Below are 6,000 nucleotides of genomic sequence, written 5' to 3'. Positions count from 1 at the left end.
TTCTCATTTCCATGGATTATTCTGAATACTTTATTCTTATTAACAGTGGAGCATCACCTTCACACTCCGGCTTTAGACTCCAGCCGTTCTCTGTGCATCTTGGTGTTCCCTGTCTGGGTTTGTATCCCCTATCACATTTGTATTCTAGCGTGTCATCTTTCTTGTACACTTTGAGTAACTCAACAGTCCCATGTGGTATGTCAGGTACTGTGCATGTTTTCTCTGAATGAAGTTGAACAGATGCATCGTTATTTGAAAAAAAAAGGTGCATACATATTTGATGTTGAATACAAAGAAGATATTAAACTAACCTATACAAAGAAAGGTAAACAGGTTTGAAAAAACTCTGCGTTAAGTAAATGATGACCGAATTTTTATTTTTGGGTGAACTGTGTCTATAAACCCAGTCTGTGAAACCAGCTCAAGTGCTTTAGGGATCAAAAAAGTAATTTCAATTAGTCAACATACTGCTATGGTAAATAAGGTCAAACAGTATCAGTCATAGGTTTTTGACATGATTTGAACATTTAGCATAATTTATAACATTAACTGCAGCTGTTCACATATGAAAAATCAGCAACTTTTTTTTATTTTGTGTTTTCATAATTTAGTTAAAATGTCCACATTTCTAGTTTTCTCTACTGGTTTAATTTTGTCTGTCTATCTTTATATGTCAGCAAATAATGATCATAAATAAAGCATTTACCTAAACAATCAATTGATATTTTCTGTGTCAATTAAACAAATTCATGCAGCGGTTTCTAAATTGTCTGAAAGGTCAAACATGTTTTTTACAGATTCTAATAATTTCTCATGAATACATTTTAATCGTCATATTTAAGTAAACATTTTACTACCTGCAGCGTTTGAGGATCCAAGTGCATTTAAACCTAAAATCAAACAGATGATTATTGGATATATCTCCATTTTCCAGCGCTGTGATCTGTCCTGTGGTTCATTGAAGAATGTTCAGTCATGCAAATATTTGACGACCAGTATCTTCAGATAAAAGCAAACACGTGTCAAATGAAATTAAATCACATGGGTGTTTAGGTAAACATAATACACGTATCACAGTTCTCTTCTTCTCCAGGAATAAAAACATTGACTCATACTGAACTTTCTCCTCAGTGTTGTTCCTCCCCATAATGTCCTAATGTCCCCTGTAATCCCACATCTTTCAGATGCTTAATACTCTCTCTTTTTGTGATGTGTTTTTATTCAACACAGCAAAGTTAGAATCCCTTGTTTTTCTGCCATTCATTCTAACATTTAGGTGATCTTATGACATAATGTTTCCACCTGACCCGATAACAAAAACTCCATCACACACAGTCATGGCTCACAACAGTGTATTTAATATCATGTTTTGGTCAAAGATATTCAATTCTCTCTCATACAGTATCTGATCATATCTGGGTCATTTTCACACTTAAATTGATTATGAGGGAGCGACGAAAATGAATCTTTTAGCTCTAAAGCTCACGTGTGTACATAAAATGGAAAGTTGCTCAATGATGGAGAAAAGCGCTAACTCCCTGTAATGTGTTTCTTAAAAAATAATAAACTGTCAATTTAAGAAAGATTATATGAAATCATTCAACTATATGTTAAGCGTGTACACTAAGGAAACAGTGGTTATAAATGTGTTTGTGTGCTATTGTCACTGTGTGTTTGTCCATCTTCATGCTTTGGTAACATCAGAAATCTGAAGGTATTAACACATAAGATGTATTAACAGCTTCACAATCTTCTAAATCACTGCACATTAAAATCTCAATAGAAATAGACATTCAGATTTTTTTTTTTTAACAATATTTGCCTTTACATCAAAATGTTGATGAAATTAGTAATTATTCTATACAAAATTTGATAAAAGAAATGAAATCTTTGATAAGGATGTCATGTTTTTTTTTATCATTTGAATTTTCTGTGCATTAAATAATAGAACAATATTCAACAACTTTCTCTAAAATGAATTGTGAACATTCATACTTGCATTACCTCAGTGTGTCCACGTGAGTTTATTTTGTCTAATGTCTTTTGTCACCTAAAGAAAAGAAAAAATAAATTGTGTCTATAAACAATATTATAAAATGACAAGGTTTCAAAACACTTTTAGAGTTAAATGTGATCACTTGAGTAAACTATTAACTGCTTCTTCTCCTGATTGAAACTCATGTGAGGAGAAGAGTTTGAGATTCTCTGAATGATCTGTCTTTATAAATCTTCCTCTTAGAGTACATGCATGAGATAAAACTGTGTTTAAGACATTTGTAACACATTCAGATGTGAACTTTGAGTGTAAGAACACTGTGTTTAGTATAAAGAGACTAACATGTACTCACATTTATTATCAACTTTTATCTTCCCATCAGAGCACGACACCACATCTGTGTATTTTCCTCTCAAAACTCCAAACATCCATTGATTCTTACAATCATGTTAAACGCTTTCACCGTGTCTTACATATTTTCTTTGCAGAGGTTGTATGTTGTACTCCTCATAAATCTCAGGTGTCAATTTGCAAGGCTCTTCGAGAGACAACGTCTAACTGATGAAAGTTGCAATGAGCGATTTCTGTTAAAACCTAAATTAACACGCAAGCAAACAAACAAACAATTTTGTGAGTGTTTGCTAGATGTCTAAAAGTCGGACTTGGGGTATATTCTCATATCATCTTTAGTTATTTGTTAATTTGCATTATTATTTTGCTTGGCCCTTGAAAAACTTCCCAGATGTGTTTAGATGAAATTCAGACTCATTTGGTATTAGATGACTTACTCGGACCCTTTGGAGGCGTCTCCAATCTCCCATCCTGACACCTGTAAAAGAGTATGAAACCTTGGTGATGATTTCATCAATCATGTGCTCAATGTTATAATCTCCATCTTCGATTAAAGGTGGTGGAGGACAAATGCAGCCTTAACAAATAACAAACGGATGTTTGTCCAATTTGAACTGTTTTCTACAGTTCATAAATAGAATATTGATACACTTACCTTTTGTTACCTTCTTCTGAAATGAAATGTAGAATTTGTTGAATAAATATTACCTGTAAAAGATCATCTTGTAAAATATGTACTTTTAAAGTGAGATTGAAAGTGTACTTTTACTCTTGAGTATATTTCTAAAGGTTTATTTCAAGGTTGTTGTCTCTTTTTACTGGGGCATTCCCAATTGATTGATTCTTTTACAACATTTATTGAACAATTGGCAAAACCCTTGGAATAGGTTCACGAATCAGTTCAAATGATTTGTTCAGTTCTCAGACCGATCTGAATCGGCGGGTAACTCACTCCTAGCAGCGGGAAACTTATGATCACGCAGAACACAAAGAGCGTTGCATGAAATGGATATGAATCTATACGGTGCTTCATGCATTCTGACTTCTCGGCAATGTTAAACGTGCTGTCTTCTCATGCTTAACATTGTCAAATAGTCAAAAAACAAGTTAGGCGTATTACATAGTATATTGCTGTATCTATCTTTTATAAATGTGATCAAACTAAATACTCTTCAAGATACGAAGTATGCAATACTACTCTATAGGTACTCAAGATTAATATGAGATTGGCAGAAACCCTGTGTGAGTTACCTTTGCTTTAACAGCAGTGTAAACGCAAAACTCTGGATGGGTTCACTTTAGTTTGACTTTATTATTCTGAATAGGTTGTGTAGGTTACATTGACAGTGGGACTAGATGAAATTTACAGAAATGCTCGTCTCTTCTGTGTTTGTCTATTCTTTAGTCTCTGTATGTATATTGTAAAGATATCTGTTCATGATCATAAGAATAAGAAAAATATGAATAAATATAATATGAAAATATTGGCAATAATATATATTTTTTGAATACTATATAATCAGATCAAAAGTAACGGAGTTATCAGCTTCTTGAATAGTTTTTCATTGCATGCGTTTTTACTCGAGTGAAACAGCGACTTTTACTTTTAAGTCTTGAGTATTTCTCTAGTTACCTCTTCTTTTACTTGAGTAAAGGTGTTGGCTACTCTACCCACCTCTGCCGATCACACTCCTACTCAAACAATATTGCATGAGTACATCTTCAAGGTATTCGTTTATAGGTTGATTCAGATATACATAATTTTGTTGGTTTTATAGTGTTAAAAACTGTTAAAAACTTCAGGACCAGCGTTTTGCTATGTTGTCTGAAGTGGTCTATGTGTGTAATATGTTTGTAAATTAGTTGATAGTGATTAATGATATATTTTTTTAAATTCGTTTATAGTTAAAATGGAAATTCACAGCAAAGGTTTTTGTGAATTTGACTCACTAATGCATTCTGGGTAAATCCAGGATTGTGTGTCACACTTAGAGATGGTCTCTCCCATTGATGCATAGCCATCATCACACTCATAGCGTACTGTGTCTCCATGTGAATATTTTCTCTCATCTTTGGTTAACATGAATTTGGAATTGCTTACTGTCAGAAGAGGCTGTGAACAGACCGCTACAATAAACGGGAAAATAAACAAGATAAAAACCAGAGTGAATGAAATTTTTCTCCGTCTCCTCCTGACACGCACGCTTGCTTTCAGTGCAGAGAATGACAAGTTCTGAAAGTTTCCGAAGATTAGTCGAATCAGGCTCCTCCTATCGAAGCATTGAATCTTCGACTATTCAGGTCAGAATTGTTTTTAATAAACACTGATAACACTGATCTATCCCAAAATAGCCAGGCTGTGGTCAGGTTGAATGTTAGTTCCATAAACCTTTGAAAACTATTTAAAAATGTCAAACCAGAAGTCATGTAGAACAGGACAAAACCAAAATAAATGTGCTAGTGTCCCCTCCGCCATATTCAACCGTTCACATTGAGAGGACATGGTGAGAACCATTTAGTTTAGTCTAGTTTTGAAATACTGAAGGCGATGAACAGCACAACAACTTTAATACTTGATAGTCTATTTGAGATGTATTCTGTATATATCTATGTAGACTTTTAAAATAGTTGTATAAATGATTGTTTATTTGTCATTGGTCGATGTAACTTTTGTATGTGTGCACTTGAACCACTGTTTAAAGGTACAGTGTGTAGCATTTTGAAGGATTTATTTACCAAAATGTAATATACAATACAAAACTAGGTTGTAAATGGTGGAGAAATACCTTACAAAATGAACCAAAATGTTTATATTACCTTATAAGGAGCCATTTTATGTATATACACCGCGGGCACACCCTTACATGTAATATATCAAATTGCAAAGCCACGTTTCTATAGTAGCACTACATGGACAAACTAAGCGCGTTTCGTAAAACGAAGGATGCAAGGGACTATGTTCTTCTTCTCCTGCTGTGTTTCGGATGCAGCTTGCAAAGCCACGACATAGAAGGATTAGCAGAATAAGAGGAAGAACAATAACACACTTACTTGTCGTGTTTTATATTAGAAATAGAAACGATTATTTGTTATTTGTGCTAATGGCGGACAACACATACTCTGCACAAGAGCCGACAGAGCGTCAATCTGTGTCGTCAAAAAGAGAAAATACGATGCAGCAAGGCGAAGTCGAGACAAAAACGACAGAAAACCTGAATAATTATCAGCGTGTCTTTTGCCAAATGGAGGGCACTGAAGCAGGGAAAGGGTTTGCTAAGCGTCGTCGAAGTTACCAGTCTTCTGCTGGACCGGTAAGTTTGTCTAATTTCCGCTATATAAGTGAAGTGTTTGTTTGATAGCTTAAGCTAATAAACGAGCTGATCATCAAGAGATGTCGAGTTTTTCCTTGAAAATTTTTAGCATTTTGTAATTGTACTATAAGTCCTTGTTGCATGGCAATGCAAATCAAGTTAGAAATCATTTTTACAATCATAATTGGAATAAATTGGGTGTAAGTTATATTATAATACTGCTTAGCTTGCACATCCTTTCTTGTGTGGTCCTCCTGGGTAATGTTAGCTCCTCTGCATCTCCTCGCCCTCCCTGCATCTCCAACACCCCTACCTCTCCGCCCTCTCCCTCTCCCTCTTACA

The 6,000-nt window shown here is 34.5% G+C and overlaps 2 long non-coding RNA genes across 2 annotated transcripts; both read right to left on the bottom strand.

Annotated features, from left to right (window-relative positions):
- Positions 1 to 57: 57 nt before the first annotated feature.
- On the bottom strand, positions 58 to 2,500 carry LOC130429679 (uncharacterized). Its single transcript, XR_008907656.1, has 4 exons — positions 2,349 to 2,500; positions 2,005 to 2,050; positions 858 to 999; positions 58 to 222 (listed from the first exon to the last, which is right to left on the bottom strand). It is a non-coding gene; the product is annotated as an uncharacterized LOC130429679 (long non-coding RNA).
- An 18-nt stretch (positions 2,501 to 2,518) lies between these two features.
- Positions 2,519 to 5,072, bottom strand: LOC130429681 (uncharacterized). The gene is made up of 4 exons (XR_008907659.1): positions 4,298 to 5,072; positions 3,003 to 3,055; positions 2,785 to 2,825; positions 2,519 to 2,554 (listed from the first exon to the last, which is right to left on the bottom strand). It is a non-coding gene; the product is annotated as an uncharacterized LOC130429681 (long non-coding RNA).
- Positions 5,073 to 6,000: the final 928 nt, after the last annotated feature.

The sequence above is a fragment of the Triplophysa dalaica genome, chromosome 10 (genome assembly GCF_015846415.1).
Source record: "Triplophysa dalaica isolate WHDGS20190420 chromosome 10, ASM1584641v1, whole genome shotgun sequence".
NCBI lineage: Eukaryota > Metazoa > Chordata > Actinopteri > Cypriniformes > Nemacheilidae > Triplophysa > Triplophysa dalaica.
This window is presented reverse-complemented; position numbering and strand designations above follow the sequence as displayed.